This window comes from Lissotriton helveticus, chromosome 7, assembly GCF_964261635.1.
Source record: "Lissotriton helveticus chromosome 7, aLisHel1.1, whole genome shotgun sequence".
Lineage (NCBI taxonomy): Eukaryota > Metazoa > Chordata > Amphibia > Caudata > Salamandridae > Lissotriton > Lissotriton helveticus.
In genome coordinates this window covers 1,021,585,745-1,021,605,736 of record NC_136068.1, presented here as the reverse complement: position 1 = coordinate 1,021,605,736, position 19,992 = coordinate 1,021,585,745, and the positions used below count along the sequence as shown (strand labels likewise).

General features: G+C 49.3%; 1 protein-coding gene across 2 annotated transcripts in view; it reads left to right on the top strand.

Moving 5' to 3' along the window:
- Window positions 1–19,992, top strand: part of RNF145 (ring finger protein 145) — a 353,477-nt gene that overhangs the window by 142,821 nt on the left and 190,664 nt on the right. The window lies entirely within an intron of this gene.

The window sequence follows — 19,992 nt, the reverse complement described above, 5'->3', positions numbered from 1 at the left end:
AAGCCCTAGGTTCCCCCTCTTTGTTGACAACTAAAGTTGGTAGTGCCTTAATCGGCCATACCTGGTTCTTTGAGCTGCTGGATGTAGGTCAAAAAGGTTAAGCTCCCAGCTTATCGGAACTTGTTGACAGTACAAACGTGTCGGGTATTCCAGCTGGAGCCAGACATACTCAACTTAGAAGCATGGCTCCTGAAAACCTAGAATTTGGCCACCTATGGCTTACCCAAAGATCCATTAAAGTCTTGTCGCAGGCCTATCACACAAACGTGCTACATGTTAATGTGTTCATTCACTTGTGTAATAGGGAAGGACTTATGGACAGCAACACAAGAGAATTTCCTATTCCTAAGTACCTCACTCACCTCCTGGATAAGAACCCTTTTCTACACTTCACTGAAGGTAAACCTATTCGCTATAGTGGCATATATATGGGGCACCGTAGCAAGACTTTTCTTTAGCTCACCTGTAATTAAGAGATTACTAGTGGAACTCAGATACTTTTTAAAATCCCTATATTTATAAGTTTATCATAGTTCCGAAACCATACATAATTATGGCAATAAATGCAATATACAGTTATGCCAATCTTACAAGTTGTATTCGTGTGAAATGGATTACTGACAGCCATAGAAAAACAAAAATTGTGTTGATTTTCCAAAACATCCTCTCCCCTACCCAGTCAGCTAGTAATGCATGCAGACAAATCATAAAAACTCCATAGCCACACCATCATCTGTTATAACCATTTTCATGCAGATTTCTTTGTCTGTCTCCCCTCCCTTGACATCCCTATCCCAGGCGTCCAATCTAGGTGGTTGGGTCCAGTGGATTGTGAATTATCGTTTCACTAGCACCAGCGCCAATGAGACAAATTTGTATCACAGCTTAGAATTGCTGTTTGCTTCTGTCTATATGTAGTCTCACTGTGCATCATACCTTGTCAACCACACTTTGCCAATAGTCAATTAGATGGTCACAACGCCAAGTCATATGTAGAAATTCTGCATTTCTCCTCCTACACAGAGGGGATTTAGTTAAAAAAATCCTGTGGAGTCTGATCAGTCCCAAATATGTACGGTGGGCAGAGTTGAAATGAACCAACTAAAATCTGGCACTACTAGAGATTGTCAGAACCTGCCCTTAAGGCAGTTCCTGCTCCCTTTGTCAGTCATGTGTTGAGCTCAGCAATCCACCCTCCCTGAACTCTGAAAGGTTGATTATATCTGTCTTTTTTCAAAATACTGTATAAAAGCAACACACTGTGGTTAGTGTGTCCCAATTGAAGCAAAGTATCTGCAAAAATAGTTCGATAGTTCAAGTTCAAGTTCAAGGATTTATATAGCGCACTACTCACCCAAAGGGTCTCAAGGCGCTTGGGGAGGGGGATTATTATTTATCGAATAGCCAGGTTTTGAGTTCTTTTCTGAAGGGGGTGTGGTTCTGTGTCAGGCGGAGGTGAGTGGGGAGTGAGTTCCAGGTCTTGGCCGCCAAGTAGGAGAAGGATCTACCTCCCATGGTGGATCTTTGGATACGCGGAACTGCGGCGAGGCCTCGATTGGAGGATTTTAGTTGGCGGGTGGGTGTGTAGAAGGATAGTCGAGTGTTGAGGCATTCGGGTCCTAGTTTGTAGAGGGACTTGTGTGCGTGGGTGAGGAGACGGAATGTTATTCTCTTGTTGACGGGAAACCAATGGAGGTCTTTCAGGTGGCTGGTGATGTGATCTTGGCGAGGGATGTCCAGAATGAGTCTCGCTGATGCGTTTTGGATGCGTTGGAGTTTTTTCTGTAATTTGGCTGTAATTCCGGCGTAGAGGTTGTTTCCGTAGTCTAGTCGACTCGTAACCAGTGCGTGGGTGACAGTCTTTCTTGTTTCGGTGGGGATCCAATGGAAGATTTTTTTGAGCATACGAAGTACGTTGAAGCAGGAGGATGAGACGGTGTTGACTTGTTTGGTCATCGAGAGTGAGGAGTCTAGGATGAAGCCAAGGTTAGGTGCGTGGTCTGTGGGTATGGGTGCTGAGCCCATATCCGCAGGCCACCATGAGACGTCCCAGGCAGAGGGGGATGATCCTAGGATGAGCACTTCCGTTTTGTCTGAGTTGAGTTTTAGGCGGCTGTTTTTCATCCAGACGGCTACTTCTTTCATACCTTCGTGAAGATTGGTTTTGGCGGTGTTGGGGTCTTTGGTGAGGGAAAGGATCAGCTGGGTGTCGTCAGCGTAGGAGATGATGTTAAGGTTGTGTTGACGCGCGATGGAAGCAAGTGGACTCATGTAAACGTTGAAGAGGGTGGGACTGAGTGATGATCCTTGTGGTACTCCGCAGATGACTTCTGTTGCCTCTGATCTGAACGGGGGAAGTCGGACTTTCTGAGTTCTCCCCGCTAGGAACGAGGTGATCCAGCCCAAGGCTTTTCGTTGTATGCCGATGTTGTTGAGACGTTGTATGAGGGTGCTGTGGCATACCGTGTCGAAGGCGGCGGAGAGGTCGAGTAGAATGAGGGCCACTGTTTCTCCGTTGTCCAGTAGTTTTCGGATGTCGTCTGTTGCAGCGATGAGGGCGGTTTCGGTGCTGTGTTTGGCTCGAAAGCCGGACTGTGAGGGATCGAGGGAGTTGTTGGATTCGAGGAAGGCGGCGAGTTGGCTATTGACGGCTTTCTCAATGACTTTGGCCGGGAATGGGAGGAGGGATATGGGGCGGTAGTTTTTAAGTTCGGAGGGGTCTGCAGTTGGTTTATTCAGGAGGGCGCTGACTTCGGCATGTTTCCAGCTTTCTGGGAAGGTAGCAGAGTTGAAGGAGCAGTTGATGATATCACGGAGATGGAGTGCGATGATGGAGTCAGCTTTTTGAAGATGTGGTGGGGGCATGGGTCGGTTGGCTAGCCAGAATGGATGGAGTTCATCAGGCGGATGGTGTCTTCAGTGGAGATTGGGTTCCAGGTGCTGAGGTTGTTAGAGGGCGGTTTACGTTCTGAGGGGGGTGGAGAGTATTGTTCGTTGGAGCTGTTACCGAAACTTTTATGTATGTCTGCAATTTTGTTGTAGAAGGAGGATAACGAGTCGCAGAGGTTTTGGGAGGGAGTGATGTCGTTTGAGGCTGCGGTGGGGTTGGTGAATTCTTTGACGATGTTGAATAGTTCCTTGCTGTTATGGGCGGTGTTGTCAAGTCGATTCTTGAATGCAGATTTCTTGGTGGATCGAATCAGCTGGTGGTGCTTGCGGGTGGCTGCCTTGAGGGTGGACATGTTGTTGGTGGTTGGGTTTTTTCTCCATGTTTTCTCGAGAGTACGGCATAGCTTCTTGGATTTCTTCAGGTCATCGTTGAACCAGGGGGCCTTTTTGCTGTCTTGTTTGGTGCGATGGTTTTTCAAGGGTGCTAGTTCGTCAGCGCTGTGAGTGATCCATTGTTTGAGTTTGATGGCCGCTTCGTTTGGGTCCGATGAGAGGGCGGGTGGGTTTTGGTTGAGTGATGTGAGGAGTTGGTCGGTGGTGATTTTGTTCCATTTCCTTCGGGGAATAGGTTGTGGGGGGTTGTGGGTCGAGGTGGTTTTGTAGCTGAAGTGAACACAGCTGTGGTCCGTCCAATGGAGGGCTGTGATGTGATCAAAGGAGATATGTTTGCTGGAGGAGAAGATTGGGTCGAGCGTATGTCCGGCTACGTGGGTGGGGGTGTCAACAAGTTGTTTGAGGCCGAGATTGGCCATGTTGTCAAGAAGGGTGGTGGTATTGCTGTCGTTGCTCTTTTCCAGGTGGAAGTTGAGGTCTCCTAGTAGAATGTAGTTCTCGGATGCGAGGGCATGTGGACTGATGAAGTCAGTGATGTCTTCGCTGAATTGTTTACGGGTTCCTGGAGGTCTGTAGATGAGGGTGCCTCTAAGTGTGGTCCTAGGGTCGGTGTGGATCTGGAAGTGGAGGTGTTCGGCGGTTGTGAGGTTATCGTCGGAGTTGGTCGTGATTTTGATGGTGTTCTTATGGACGATGGCGATGCCTCCTCCTGTTTGGATGGTGCGGTCTTTTCGGATGATTTTGTAGTTGTCCGGGATGGCTATGGCAATGTCGGGTGTTGATGACGCGTTCATCCATGTTTCAGTAAGGAAGGCGATGTCCGGTGATGTAGTGTCCAGTAGATCCCAGAGTTCAGTGGCGTGTCTGTGGATCGAGCGGGTGTTTAGCAGGATGCACTTCAGGTGATAAGAGTCGGAGCTGTTTTTGGGGTTAGTGGATGTGGTATGGGTCTTGATGCTGGTATATTTGCAGGAATGGCAGGCGAAGGGACCATGGGTGCGTCCCGGGCCAGCTTCGTAGCAGTGCGGTGTGCGTCCGGGGTTAAGGGCTAGAATGGTGGCGGCGGCATACGTTGTGTGGGTGGAGTGGGGTTTGCGTGGACCAGGGGGTCTGGCGCTGGGCACGGTCCAGGCGCGGACGGGCGTAGACGGGCTTACCTTTGGGGCACCTTCGGCGTGACCGCTGCGCGTGGACGCTGCGCGCAAAGGCATCTGTCATATGAGGATAGTGGGGGGGAGGGGCGAGGGAGGAGCAGCTGGGAGGCGGTAGCGTAGGAGGAGGTCCGGGCAGGGAGGGAAAACAACAACAAAATGGCTGGCTTCAGGCCAAAAGCGGAATTAGATTGGGGCAGCAGCGAAAGTATACGCGAGGCACAATTAAGTAATAAATCACAATTCAGACACCAGTAAATACTATACTTAGAGGACAAATATTCAGCAAATTAAGACACACAGTGAGACAATGCAGAAGTGAGCGCGCTTTTAGAATATAATATCGCTCTATGAATAAACTTTACACAGCGAGCAGCAGGCAGGCACAAATGCGCGTTATATCAATTAAGCTCTACGCTGTACTGAAACGTGTCCAGCAGGTCTAAGGCGATCTGGCAGTGCGATCTCAACGATACCGCTATGGAGCAGGCAGCTGGGTGGGGGAGCGACCGCTTCTGATGCTTTCAGGACGGTCACAGCGTTCGTGGTGCCGAGTGGAGCCGGGAGTATCAGCGGGAGGGAGGAGCAGCTGGGAGGCGGTAGCGTAGGAGAAGGTCCGGGCAGGGAGGGAAAACAACAACAAAATGGCTGGCTTCAGGCCAAAAGCGCAATTAGATTGGGGCAGCAGCGAAAGTATACGCGAGGCACAATTAAGTAATCAATCACAATTCAGACACCAGTAAATACTATACTTAGAGGACAAATATTCAGCAAATTAAGACGCACAGTGAGACAATGCAGAAGTGAGCGCGCTTTTAGAATATAATATCGCTCTATGAATAAACTTTACACAGCGAGCAGCAGGCAGGCACAAATGCGCGTTATATCAATTAAGCGCTACGCTGTACTGAAACGTGTGCAGCAGGTCTAAGGCGATCTGGCAGTGCGATCTCAACGATACCGCTATGGAGCAGGCAGCTGGATGGGGGAGCGACTGCTTCTGATGCTTTCAGGACGGTCACGATACATTTTGGGAAATCCCACCCAGCTCTCCCTTGTTGTGTTCCTCCTAATTAATATGTCCCAAGACATAGTTATATGCTGAATTATATACAGGCAGTGAATGGGTGTCGCTCTGCCCCTCATCAGGGTGGTGGTTCCTCCCCCTAGCTGACTTTCAGCATTCTGTTTTCCAAGTTGTCCTCAGCATCACACCACTGTGCTACATGTTGAAGTTGTGCTGCTTTGTATTATAGTTCCAGGAGCTCAAGGGCCCCCAATTCGTCAGGATCCTGCTTAAGTGTGCCTAATTTCATTTTGTACCTTTTATCTGCCTAGACAAAGGAAATCAATAGTGCATGCATCTCTGCAAATGTTGACTGACTGGACACAGACATAGAGTTCTGTAAGTGACATAGGCATTGCTGAAGAAGACCATCATAGCACTTTACGGCCTGCAATTGAAAGCCATAGCATTTTCTAGAAATCTCTGGATTTATGTAACCCATAATCACTCTACCCATGTTTAGGTTGTACAGCAGTTGTGGTGAATGTGTCACTGGTACCTCCAGGTGTTGGAAGTGATGTAATATCCATCTTGTATTAATATTGGGCAACCTGTCTGGATCAATCACAACCAGTGTGCCCAGCAGGAACACCACTGTTTTGTGTTTGTTTAACTACAATATGCTCGTATCCCCAAACCTGTCTTATTCTTTAAATAGCACAGGTAGTGATCGATGTGGTTCCATAAATTAAACCATGCCAACTGGAATCCCATAGTGCTTAAATGTCTCTTGCAGAGAGATCGCCAGCGGTTACATGCTGTGGGAAAACAACAGAGGTTATAAGGGGCATTCATCTTTAATGCCACTCTCCACCCAAAACCGGTCTACCAAGCCATGGTTGTATTTAAGGCATACAAAAGATCAACTCAACCTATAAATGTGGGGCCAAAACCCATCTATCACAGCACTTCAAACAGGTAATCCTAGTCAACAATATCAAATGCTTTCTCTGCATCCAGTGATTTTGAGGTACCCTCCTCTTCCATTTATTGTGTGGGATAAACTTTGAGTGAGTTTTTTATATTCAGCATTGTGCCGTGTCCTGTTATGGAACCACACTGGTTTTCATGTACCAGCATTCCAATTTCCAGCCTGAGCCTACTGGCCCGCACTTTAGCCAGAACCTTAGTATCTACGTTGATAATGGAGAACAGCCGGTAAGATACTGGCATAATGGAGTCTATTCTAGGTTTTGGCATCTTATCCCGCCAATGCACCCAGATGGTCCGCCTCTATAAAGATCTCCAGCAATTTATCAACGAGCAAATGTGCATGTGTTTGAAAAGGTTTGGTGTGGTGGGGGCCGTTGAGTCCCATCGCTTTGTATCATAGAAGCTCTTTCAGAGCCTCTGTGAGCTCCTCTCACGTGATGAGAGCCTCTATCTGCTCTCTCATTAGTCTTGGGTTTTCTCAGAGCCACCAACCAGACCCTGACATTGATATTATTCAGCCTCTGGGAATGCCATACACCTGTCTGTTCAAAGTGGTGCTGGAATTCATTTAAAATACCCTGTTAGATGGGGACCAAACCTCCGTCTCGCTTGTGAAGTGACCAGATCTATGGAGGTGGCTTCTCCCTTTGCAGCAGCCAGGTTAAAAGTCTCCCCGACTTGTCCCCTTCCCTCTGCAGCTTTTGCCTGTATCCTTTTAGAGCGAGGGAGTTGTGTCTCACCTCTCGGCTGACAGTTTCCGGGCTTGTGCTGCCTGCACCCTGGCATTGGAGTCCGATGTCTCTCTATGTTGCCGACAGGTCACCTTCTGTTTCAAACTGTGTATATCAGACCTCACTTGTGGTTGTATTCCCACCTTCTTGCTAAAGCACTCCCTCCTCAGCACTCCTTTAGAGGCATCTCATTTATTTGCTCTTGTGTGTGTGGATACCCAGCTCATGTTAAAGTACCCCTCTATAACATCCTGTATTTCAGCATGGATAATGAAATACTTCGGGCCAAAGTGGCTATAGAGGCACTGTCATCTATATTGGTAGCATGGACAGGAACAAAAACAAATCCTTAATCCGTCATGTAACCCATAGACCAGTATATAATGGCCCTCTACATCTGCCTTAGCATATGATGTAAAAAATTGACCTCTGGTGCCACCCATATTGACACTCCTCTGGCATAAGAGGAGTAATTGGAGGAGTACATCTGTCTTCTCCATTTTCTTTGTGTCTTGTCTGCCCCTTTATCCATCAGATGTGTTTCTTGCAATGAAGGTATTCAAATAGCGAACTATGCACAGTATATCTAGTGGTAGTAGAGACGGGAACCGCTGTGTTGAAATTATGACTATCAAAGTCTTTACTAACAACTGCTCTTGCAGAAATGGCAATCCCCAGTGTGCACTATTCTGCCGACGACTAGCCAGCGTTACCTGGGGGGTGTCGAATCCCCCAGCTACCTAAACTTATTAAAGAAAAGGGAAGGCACATACAAAGGAAGAAAAGAAGGGTGGTAGTAGAAAGATCAAGAGGAAACTCCTACTTCAGGTCCCCACTTTTGTGTACATGTTGGAGGATTACATCACTATCCTCGTAATTGAGAATACATCCATATATTTACATGAGGGTATGACCTGGGGGTGGGGAGGAGGGGCTGGAGGAGGCATGATGCCCGTTCTGCATTGTCCAGGATAAAAAAGGCAGATAAGCCCCTATTTTCAGCATGGTCATAATGCACTATTCTAAAAACTGTTCCATCTATTTTTCCCTCAGCCCTTGAAGAGAATCCCTTAAACCTGAGGTTATTGTGGCTGACCTCCCCTCAGCATCCTCCAGCATCCTCTCAAGACGGTGCGAGAGTTCAGTTAGGGAATTTACTTTTAGTCTGAAAGTCTCTCACTGTCTCCTGTAGGGTTTTCCCAGTGTTCCGTTGCCAGTGATGATTCATTTACCTTACAAAGATCAGTGCACAGTAAGTTCACCTCACTCATGATTGAGTCTATTCTGTGTTCCAGTGCTAGCCAAGAGCCTTCAGTAGAAACCAGTATTTGTGAGCTCATGGCATCTGGCAGCCTCCTTGAGCTGTGTGGGCGGGGGCGGGTGGGTGGTGGAGTTTCTTTTCCCTCTGTGTCTGTTTACACCTCATTTCCCCCATGTACGGGTCAACTCACGGTTGTTGTGTTGTTTTCGGTTTGCCCATGGCCACTACCAGACTCCCAAGCAAAGCAAGAGGAACAATCCTTGGGTATCTTAGGATATCTGTTTATGGCAGTCTATGCTCTATGTCCCCTGCCCAATCGCTGCCTGTACAAACAGACAGTGTATGATGAGTGGGCCCCACCTCCACTGCTTGCCAGAGCACACCCGGTTCAGCCAAGTAACATCATCTGCCTATGCCTCACTATCATAATCTGTAGTCTTACTTGTCCATTGCTGGGCTCCTCGCTGTGGGAATGTTCACCTGAACCGCTTCTGCATTTCCCTTTACAGTGCGCAGTGTTGCTTTCTCACCTTAACTTGGGCAGCACTCCAGTCCTTCTGACCCATGGTGATTGCAGACAATTTGGATCTCACCACCACCTGTTTACCCTACATAAGTACAGGCAGAACATCGAGGGTACATTAATGTTACTGAGGAAGCATTACATGCAGTAGTCCCGAAACAGGCTCCGTAGGATGTCAATGAAGCGCCCTGGTGGAGCAGGTCTCTGACCGAGGAAAGTGTGTATTCCTGTCTGTGTACCTAAGAAAAGAAATGGAGGGATAACCAGCTGCTAACTTGGGGTACAGAACCAGGGTGAGTGTAGAGGGGGTAGAGCGGGTGCATGTTGATGCTTTCTGAGTAGCTGGGGCTCCAGGCCTAGGCGAGGGAGAGCGCATAGTGGCACCGCGAGGGGTTACGGTATACTGTGTACATGGGCGCAGTGATGGGGGAGCTCGAGAGATCAGTCCAACCTCGGCCCCTAGAGAGGGCTCACAGCGAGGCGCCCTGGGTAAACCTTGCGGCAGCGAGAATGCAGTGTCATTGTCGATTGTTTGATGAAAGCACAGAAGCAACATGGCCCCTTCAGGGGCGATGGGGCGTCGACGCTCTCTATGCCCCTCCTCATTATGGAGCGCATCCTCCTCTGCAGTGATCCACTGAAATACTGCCCCTATCCAGGCCGCTAAAGGGGATCCTATGGGCATGCGCCAGTGCATTGTTTCCTCGCTTGGCTAGAAGGGCCAGAGCTGCAGCCCTGCTTCTTAATATACCTAATGAGCAGGTTTCACAGGAATAGATATCAGGAAGCTCCATGACCTCATGCAGTGTAGCATGAATGGCGCCCCAATAGTGCTGCAAGGCTGGGCAGGCCCACAAAATGTCGGAACACTGCGCTAGGGGCCTGGCAATGAGGGCAAGCAAACTGTAACTCTGGGTAGTGGAGCTGAAGCTCAACCAGCGTCTGGCCCGTTGCAGAATAAATAATTGTGTATTTTTGAAGTAGGAGTTCCGGAAAACCTTCTTTGGGAATTCTGGATGCACTCCCACTCTTTATCATGTAGTGGCCTCCCAAACTCCTCTTCCTATTTGTGACGCAGTTGAACAAGTGAGGCAGGTGTCAGTTCTCGGATGGCCTTGTGTGAGAAAGTGCCCTCTTTCTTGTATGGTATGCCCCCACTTTTTGCTGAATTGCTGATGTTCTTTGACTGAAAGTGCCCTGGGCTCCTTATAATCGGGTACCCAGGGCCTAGGTTCCTTCCCTAGAACTGCATTGAAGCCTAGACCCAATTGGCATCTCTGGCCACATGTCAGCCCCTGGTGCCGCTGAGGGTGCACCTTTGGTGCTACTTTGGTCCCCAACTTGCCCTGAGCTAAACCCCAGGAGCTTTGCTCCCATAGCCTCGTGGCCTGCTTGCCAGCAGCCACCAACCGGAGACCCCCTATCCTCCATAGGATAACGTTGGGACTCAACACTCTGCACCCGGCCGCCCTAGTGCCGCTGAGGGTGCAATCACAGTGCATCACTGACCCAGGGAGACCCCCCGAGTCCAACCCCAGAACCTTAACTCCCACAGTAGTTTACTTACCTGCAAACCGATAACCTGTTTTTAGGTTTCGACCTGGCGAAAAGCTGCGCAAGCAGTGGTTCGCGCAGGCGAAATCTTTTGTTTCGTCCCGCCTCTGTTTCCCATTGGCAAGCTCCATAAATGGAGGCTAGCCATTGGAAAACAGAGGCGTTAGTCATTTTGCGAGGCGACTCGTGGGCTTTTCTGAGAATTTTTCTCATCCGGCCCCTTTTGTTACGTCAGTGCGGCGGTGGGCTGGGTTTATTCTTTTGTTCGTCGAGGTTTCTTTTCGTCATTCTGTGGCCGACCGCCGCCGAAGGAAGTCCAGGTGAGTGCCTTTCTTGCCGTTCCCTCCCCCCTCCCGCTGTCCGTGTGCCTACCCGCCCCTCTCCCGCTGTCCGTGTGCCTGCCCGCCAACCTCCCGCTGTCCGTGTGCCTGCCCGCCCCCCTCCTGCTGTCCCTGTGCCTGCCCGCCACCCTCCCGCTGTCCGTGTGCCTGCCCGTATATTTCCTCCAATCGCCTTTTTTCCCCTTAAATTTCACAGCACCAGCTTTCCCATTATTTCCTTTGCTCCAGCTACTCTGCTCTTATTCCCTCGTTATGTTCCATCGCAGCAGCCCCTTTCCTCTCAGCACATGTTGGCGCTATCTTGTATATACATCCCGTGGGTGATATCCATGCAGACTAACAAACCGTCTACACCCCATCACAAACTAACGCTGCGGAGAGCCCTCCATACCAAACACCCGTGCAGCTACTGTGTGATATCTGTAGAGTACTGTGCATTAGTGATAACGCGATAGTGATACCACGGCGCAATCGTGCAGTTACTAGCCCCACTTCTGTGACTGCGACCGTTGTGAACCATTCACCCATCGCTAGCCAGGTGATTTAAAGTTCTGGAACGCCAGATGTTTAAATAGCTTGATATCAGACGCAAATGCACGCGCTTCCTATCTCCGGCTGCGAGTTTCCACGCAGAATGTACCTCAGGCGTATCCCACTCCGGTGCATCTGTGTGTGTGTGGCTGGCTCTGTGTGTGTGGATGTGTGTGCGGCTGGCTCTGTGTGCGCGGCTGGCTCTGTGTTGGTTCCTTTGTGTGTGTCTGTGTGTGTGTGTGTCCGTGTGCCTCCCGCTGTCCGTGTGCCTCCCGCTGTCCGTGTGCCGTGATGCTTATTCTCGCCACGAGAGAGGGACGCTAACATATGCACAACAAGATGGCTGTCTAAACTATGAGCTCCTGAGGTTCGGGCCACACTCCTTCATAATCATCAACTAATCTACGTCTTGGCTGCTGCAAATAACTGTATTGTGTGCCGTAGTTGGTGTGCAGTTTTATAAACTGGAGTGGGAAGGGGGCAGGAGTGTGGAGGGGACAGGAGAGCCTGGAGGAATGAAAGGCCCGGCAAGGCAGAGAGTCATCTGACGATATCACCAGGTTATCACTGCCATTTCCAGACGCACTCCGCCTGTGACCACCCCGGCTGAGAGCGTCTGGAAATGGCAATTGAGAAAACACCTCGCCAGAATAAGGCCACTGCCGGTGAGTTAGCAGATTCCTCCCTGGCCCTCCGTGATGTCTAATGCCCGCATGGCCGCCTTATTGAACAGCCAGGCTGATTGGGTTACTACCACCCGCGGGAAAGGATGGACTTCAGCCGAGGCCTTGTGTGTATGCGGTGCTGCTGAGCAGGTCCTGCTAATCGGCGCCCTCGGGGAAGCACTAGGTGTGCGTTGCGACCTGATTGGTTGGTGGGCACCCGCGGGCCTGGGGGTGACTACAGCAATGCCTGCTGCCTCATATGCGGGCTGGACCAGTGGGCTTCCCTTGGGCCTGGAGGTGGAGAAGTATTTAGAGCACCTACTGATCACCATCTTCGGGTGAAAACCTCACCCAGGTGTTTGTTGTGGAAGGAGCGGACCACTCCCTTGCGCCTCATCCGGTGACCTGAGTCCCGCCACGCGGCTTATTATTAAACTTCTCAATTACCGGGTCAGAGATACTATCCTCCATCTGGCCCAAGAAAACAGTACGGTCCAGCATGAAGGTTCCAAATTGTCCTTTCACCCAAAGTTTACCCAAGCAGTCCACGAGGCAAAGTGCAAGTTCACTCCGGTCAAGAAGAAACTCCATGACTACAGATTGCTGTATGCTATGCTCTTCCAGATTTGAACGTAGTGCCGATTGAGGTGGATACACTGAACCATTAACCAGGCGGGCAAGCCAACGAATTGGCTCTCTTGGCTTGGCTCTCAGAGCAGGCAGGCAGGAGGCTCGGGAATTACAAGTACACGCCGGCAGTGAGCCACACACCTCCCCGGCCCCCTCCCGTGGAGCTTGTTTACTGAGCAGAAAAGGCCAACCATGGAGCATCGCAAACCGGCGTGCCGAGGAGACGGCACAGTCCGGCAGCGATGTAGGCTCCTAGATGTTTGCACGTCAACATGCACACTGCAGAGGCTGGTGGACGACCTGGCGGGCACAAGACATGGGGCAGTGATCACTTTCAACCTTCACCAACAGATTCCCCCAACTACTGCCTGATGCCTCAGTCCATCCATCATGAACCTTCTCCAAGCCCCCTGTTTGTCTGCTCCAGAGTGTGTGTGTGTGTGTGTATGTGACTGCTCCAGAGTGTGTGTGTGTGTATGTCACTGCTCCAGAGTGTGTGTGTGTCTGCTCCAGAGTGTGTGTGTGTGTGACTGCTCCAGAGTGTGTGACTGCTCCAGTGTGTGTGTGTGTGTGTCTGCTCCAGTGTGTGTATGTGTGTGTATGTATGTGACTGCTCCAGTGTGTGTGTGTGTGTGTGTGTGTGACTGCTCCAGTGTGTGTATGTGTGTGTATGTATGTGACTGCTCCAGAATGTGTGCGTGTGTGACTGCTCCAGGGTGGATGTGACTGCTCCAGAGTGTGTGTGTGTGTGTGTGTGACTGCTCCAGAGTGTGTGTGTGTGTGTGACTGCTCCAGAGTGTGTATGTGTGACTGCTCCAGAGTGTGCGTGTGACTGCACCAGTGTGTGGGTGTGTGTGTGTGTGTGTGTGTGTGTGTGACTGCTCCAGTGTGTGTGTGTGTGTATGTGACTGCTCCAAAATGTGTGCGTGTGTGACTGCTCCAGTGTGTGTGTATGTGACTGATCCTGAGTGTGTGTGTATGTGACTGATCCCGAGTGTGTGCGTGTGTGACTGCTCCAGTGTGTGCGTGCATGTGACTGCTCCAGAGTGTGTGTGTGTGTGTGTGTGTGTGTGACTGCTCCTGGGTGTGTGTGTGACTGCTCCTGGGTGTGTGTGTATGTGACTGCTCCAGAGTGTGTGTGTGTGTGTATGTGACTGCTCCAGAGTGTGTGTGTATGTGACTGCTCCAGTGTGTGTGTGTGTGTGTGTGTGTGTGTGTGTGTGACTGCTCTGGTTGTGTGTGTGTGTGTGGCTGGCTCTGGGTGTGTGTGGCTGGCTCTGGGTGTGTGTGTGTGTGTGGTAGTAATTGCTGTCTGCTGAGCTCGTCCGTAGGGTACAATAGTTCTCACATTTGCGAGAGATTAAGCTATTGGCAATGTAAATGACAATGCCATTTATTTATCTGTTTTCAAAACCAACACATAAATACAAATTTTGTCATTTACAATGCCAATAGCTCTAACTTCTCCAAAGGCGAAACCGTTGCATTGTAAACGCTTGTTCCTACATGAGATAACATTGACAATTTTCCCTCGAAAAACCAACTGTGTGTGGAGTTTTCAAAACTAAAGATATTCCTTTAAAAATCGTAACAATAACCTAAACACATTTTCTCAAGTATTTTCAGGAAATGTCCCAGGGCTTAATTTAGGCATCCAGCAGTGAGTTAGAAAAAGTAACGTAAAAGTAACTTACCTGCAATTTGTTGACCAAGCCTATTCATTTCAATGTACAGCTCTAAAAGGTTTCTAAGTGTGGAGTTTTGAAATCTGAAAATATTCTATAAAAAAATCGCACGAATGACAAAAACGCATTTACTCAGTCGTTTACTTACCTGCAAACCAATAACCTGTTTTTCCTCCATAGGTTAACATTGACAATTTTCCCTCAAAAAACCGACTGTGTTGAGCTTTGAAAACTAAATATATTCCTTAAAAATCGTAACAATAACCTAAACGCATTTTCTCAAGTATTTTCAGGAAATGTCCCAGTGCTGAATTTAGGCATCCAGCACGGAGTTAGAAAAAGTAACGTAAAAGTAACTTACCTACAATTTATTGAAAAGGACTATTCATTCCAATGTACTGTATTTGCTAAGTGTTGCATACTACTGCTCCCCTGTAAATCAAACAAAGTACCATTCCTATTGCATTTTCAAACAGTTCTATATCCAGTAACTTATTACTGAAAAGTATTTAATGCTTACCTGTTCCAGGCTTGCTTGGTTCTAAAAAATAAACAACAGTATATATTTTTTTTTATACAAAAACAATTGGCCTAGAGTTCAGTTCTTGAGTGTGTGAATTCATTTGCTGACTAAGTGTGCACATCAAATGCTTAACACTGTCCTCTGATACTGACTTACGGCTCAACCAAGCTACCACTTTGGAGAGTAAGGTTCTATCTAACTTTTACCTCTGGGGACACTTGGACTGTATACACACTATCTCATTTTGGTGTAGCATATATAGAGCCAGTTTCTTACACCTTGTATATGCAAGTGATGATGTGACTGCCGGGGCCCGTAGTCAGTACTGTTTGGAGCACTGGATGAGTCACGGGCTCATCCCATATAGATCCCAGAGATGCCGGCAATCGAGTAAGAGTTGCTTGTGGAGAAAGAATTGCCCTTCCAGTTGATCAAAAGGGAGAAGTTGGCCTTAAAACGAAAGGTCGGCCCAGGCCTGCAGTTCCAGGCAGTGTAGTAGCCCCCACCTCAAGGTAGGCCAACCTGGGCAGCAGTGGGGCTCCTCGAGACAGGCTATGGATTCGGAGCGTACAGGCTTTAGCTACAGTTACCTGTATTGAATGGGTCAAGACAGGCCGGGCTCCTGGTAAGAGCAGGTGGCAGAATGCCGGCAACCTGGCCTCCCCCAGGTAACACCCGCTGTCCAGCAAGATAACCACTGGAGCTGTGCCTCTAGGAAATTTGCCTTGGCAGCTGCAGTTTAGCCAAGGCGACTCACCGACAAACAGTCGCCCAGATAAGGGAGCGAAGCAGGGCGACAAGTTTAATGTAGGACATTACAATGCAAACTATTGCAACGCATACCTTTACAACGCAGTCAATACAACGCAGCTTCCATTACAACGTAAGCCATTATAACGCATATTCAATTCCAGCGAAAATTACTAGTCTAACACCACCGGATGCTTACCTCAGGGAAGGGACTGGTCAGTGAGCGATATGCTTTGTAATGGCATGCGCCGTTATGGATCCTGCATTGTATTAACCACATTGTAAAGGCATAGTATTGTGATGGATAGTTCCCCTCCAGTTCTTCGAAAAAGGAACAGGATGAGAGGACCAAAAGGTTCGCAAAGTAATAAAGGAGGCGAGACAAGAGGCCCATCTTTGCCAGAGCAATTTTCCCTATCGGAGCAAGGGGAATTTCTCCAGAATCCAACCAATTAACATATGCCCACCAGCGCTCTGATGTGATTGTCCTTGTAGAGATCACGGGGGTATGAAACAGACGGACACCCAGATATTGAGGTGCCTACGCGTGCAAGGCAGGAATTGCCAATGTGCACCTTCTGATGGGGATAGGACAGTACTAAGAGGATCGACAGAAGACTTTGCCTAATTAACCCTCAGCCCAGCTGTTTTGGTGAAGTCCGACAGCATAGCCCGGAGAGGCTCGAGGTCGGCTGAGATGTCCCACAGATAAAGGAGCAGGTCATCTGCATACAGGGACACACTGTGGACCTCTCCCACCAGAGGGATGCCCCAATTCCTTTGCCAAGGCAAATGGCAGGGGGAAGAGCTGACATCCCTGATGCGTGCCCCCGGTCATGGGGAAGGGAGCTGAGATGTAGCGACCCAAGCGAACCCGAGAAGAGCTGGAGTTCCACTTGTAAGAACGTGCCCTCTTTTGCATGGTTGCCCCCACGTTTAGCCAAACTGCTGATGTACTTTGACTGAGTGTGCCCTGGGCTTTTGCCAAACAGGTACCCAGGGCCTATGTTCTTTCCCTAAAACTGCATTAAAACAAAACCCAATTGGCACCATCTGGCCACAGGTCAGCCTCTGATAAACTGTACCACCGGTACCCAGGGCACTGTGACCAGGGAAGGCCTCTAAGGGTTGCAGCATTTATTGTGCCACCCTTATAGGCACTGTATCTTTAAACACACACACACACACACTGCCTTTGCAGAGTGCGTGTTTTGGTGCAGATCAAAGTGAAGAGTCGACATGGCACACATGCCTACAGCCCACTGCCCTGGCATAGATCAGCCACCCCTCTAGCTGGGTGCACTGCACCAGTGGTGAGGGTACAGGTGCATGAGCCTTGTACCCCTACAGTGTCTAAGCAAATTCTTAGACATTGTAAGTGTAGTAATGCCATTAAGAGTATATGGTGCTGGGAGTTTGTGATTACGAGCGCCACAGTACCGTAATGGCTTTACTGAAAACTGGGAAGTTTGGTATCAAACTTCTCAGCACATTAAACCCAGACTGATGCCAGTGTGGGCTTTAATGAAAAATGCACTCAGAGAGCATCTTAGAGATGACCGATAAAAAATGACCTAACACTAGTGTCCAGTCTGAGTGGCTGCTCACCAGCTGCCACCACCAGACATGTTTCTGGATCCCTGGGTCGAGAGCCTGCTGCTCATGGGGGTCTGAAACAATGCACATCCTGGGACGAGCTGCCACGCCTCCTCACCCAGGATGGGCAGGGTCCCAGCTTCAAAGGATTGCCGCCTTTGTGCGCTTCCCCAGGCCATTTGCTTCTTCCAGCAACTGGTCCCCACCGGTACTGACCACCACTTTGGGCAGGGGAACCAGCGGGAAAACCAAGTGAAGAAGGCAGGTGTACCCACCTTTGCCAACCCCACCCATCAGGTGGGGGTGGCGAGGTGAAGCACAACTCTCAGTCCCCGCCATCTTGCAGATGGGGGGACCCAGCCAACCAGAGTCTGAGGCGCATGCTCCCTCCCACTGGAGGGTGGCATACTTCCTTGGGGTGTACCTACCCCAAGGAAGCGACACATTGGTCCCCACCTTTACCTGTAACATCCCTAAATCTAGTATTTAGGGGCACCCCCGAACCTTGCCTCCTCAGACAAGAAACGACCAAGAAGAAAAATAGAAGGACCGAAAAGCAGTGCTAAAGCGAACGAGGAGGGCGCCCACTGACTTGGCCCCAGCCCTACCGGCCTGTCCCCACCTCGAAACTCCTGTGTCCTGCAGTCAGCCACCTCAAGAACCGCGAAGACTTGCCCTGCCTTCCAAAGAAAAGACTTTGTCTCCTGTGAATACCAGATTTGTTCACCCACAGACTTTGGCCAAATCCGCAAGTCTGCTCCACTCTGCACCCGTTGCCCACGGCCCGAGTTCGAGTGGCCCAACACCACAAGGAGGTCTCCCTGGCGATTCTGACCCGGATCTGGTGATCTCTGCCCTGCCTCGAATCTCCCAGTGAAGCCTGCAGCCTCTTTCTTGAGGATCCCCCCCGGCCGCAACCGGAACTGGTAAGAGAAACCCAATTCCTAAAGACACCCCTGCAGTCAAAGTCTCACAGCCTTTGGTGGCCCAACCAACGGTGTCCCAGCATCCCCAGGCATCCCAACTTACCTCCCCAACTGGTGGTCCCCTCCAGAAGATCTCTGTCCCTGAGCCTGCTGTCTTTGTTGAAACTGGAGGATCCCCATTGAAACCAACAGGGCACCCGACCCCAAAACCGCACCCTGCACCCAGCTTCTCCTGGGCTGCTGTGGGTGCACTTTGTGTGCTAAACAGGACCCCCCTTTGCCCTGAGCCTAACACCTGGAGCTTTGCTCCCTCAACCCAATGGCCTGCTCATAAGAAGCCACCAACCAGAGGCCCTCTAGCCCTTATTGGATAACATTGGGCCGCAGCACTCTGCACCCGGCGGCTCTAGTGCCGCTGAGGGTGCTTTGAGAGTGCATCCTTGACCCAGGGGAACCCTTGATCTAACCCTATAAATCAACCCCAAAGACGAGTACTTACCTGTTAACCGATAACTTCATTTCTCTCCATAGGAATACATTGACTGCTTTTCTCTGTGTGGAGTTAATTTGTATGGAAGACTGAAAAATTACAACTGTGCACAACTGATTTTACTTACCTTTTCTCCAGGAAATGTTCCAGTGTGATATCTAGGCATATCACACTGAGTAGACAAAGTAACTTAAAAAGTAATCTATAAAGTAACTGAAAAGTAATCTGGACAGTTATTTCGAATCCTTGACGTACCTGTATTTCAAACAAACTGCATTTAAACCTGCATTCAATTGTAAACTCTGCATAATATTTGGCAAAGCAATTATTTCACTTACCTGTGTCAGGCTTCGCTTTGTTCTAGAAATAAAATAACTTAATAATGTTTTTATACAAACAAAATTAGACAAAATTAGTCTGAGTTCCGTCTTTGAGTGTGTGACATCATTTGCTGATTAAGTATGTACAACAAATGCTTAACACTACCCTCTGATAAAGCCTTACTGCTCGCCCACGCTACCACAAATAGAGAGTAAGGTGCTATATACTTTTACCTCTGCCTACCTCTGGGGTTGCACAGGACTCTGTGCACACTATACCTCATTTTGGTATAGTATATACAGAGCCAGCTTCCTACACCACTCCTAGGCGATGAAGCACTACAAATAAATAGGCCCAGGACAGGGTGTTGAACGCCTTCTCCCGATTGAGGACCAGACGAGCGGGATTAGGGAAAAGGCCTCTCACCAATCCTTGACATGAAAAAGACACCATATGTTCTGGGAAGTGCTCCTGCCAGGGACAAAACCGTTCTGGTGTGGGTGCATGAGTACAGGAAAGATTTTGGCATAGCAGTCAGCTAAGATCTTACCAAGGATTTTGTAATCGGCCACCAGGAGGGCAATCGGCCTTTAGGAAGCCAGCAGGGTTGGGTCCCTATCTGGCTCCAGAATCGAAACTGGGAGATTCGCGAAGGAAATAAGGGAGATACCTCCCCTCAATTCTGCCTCATACATTTCTGCCAGCCGGGGTGCTATTAGAGCAGAATAGGTACTGTAATATTCTAGAGGCAGGTCGTATAGACCGGTGGTTTTTTTGCGGGCTAAGTCCAGGATCGCCTGTTTTACATCAGCTGATGTGATCTCTGCTTCTAGGGAGGTTTCTCACCACCTCTTTAAGAAGTCCAACAGTGGTGGCAATCCACAGGACCCTCAAGCAGGGGTCGGTCATCAACCTATACCTTCCACTCCTCCTTGTGCACCAGATAATTTATTACTACAGCACACTGTGTATCAGTTTGGATTGCTCCTTCCAACTATGATGAAGGACGGCAGTCACCTGTCCTGTATTTGAG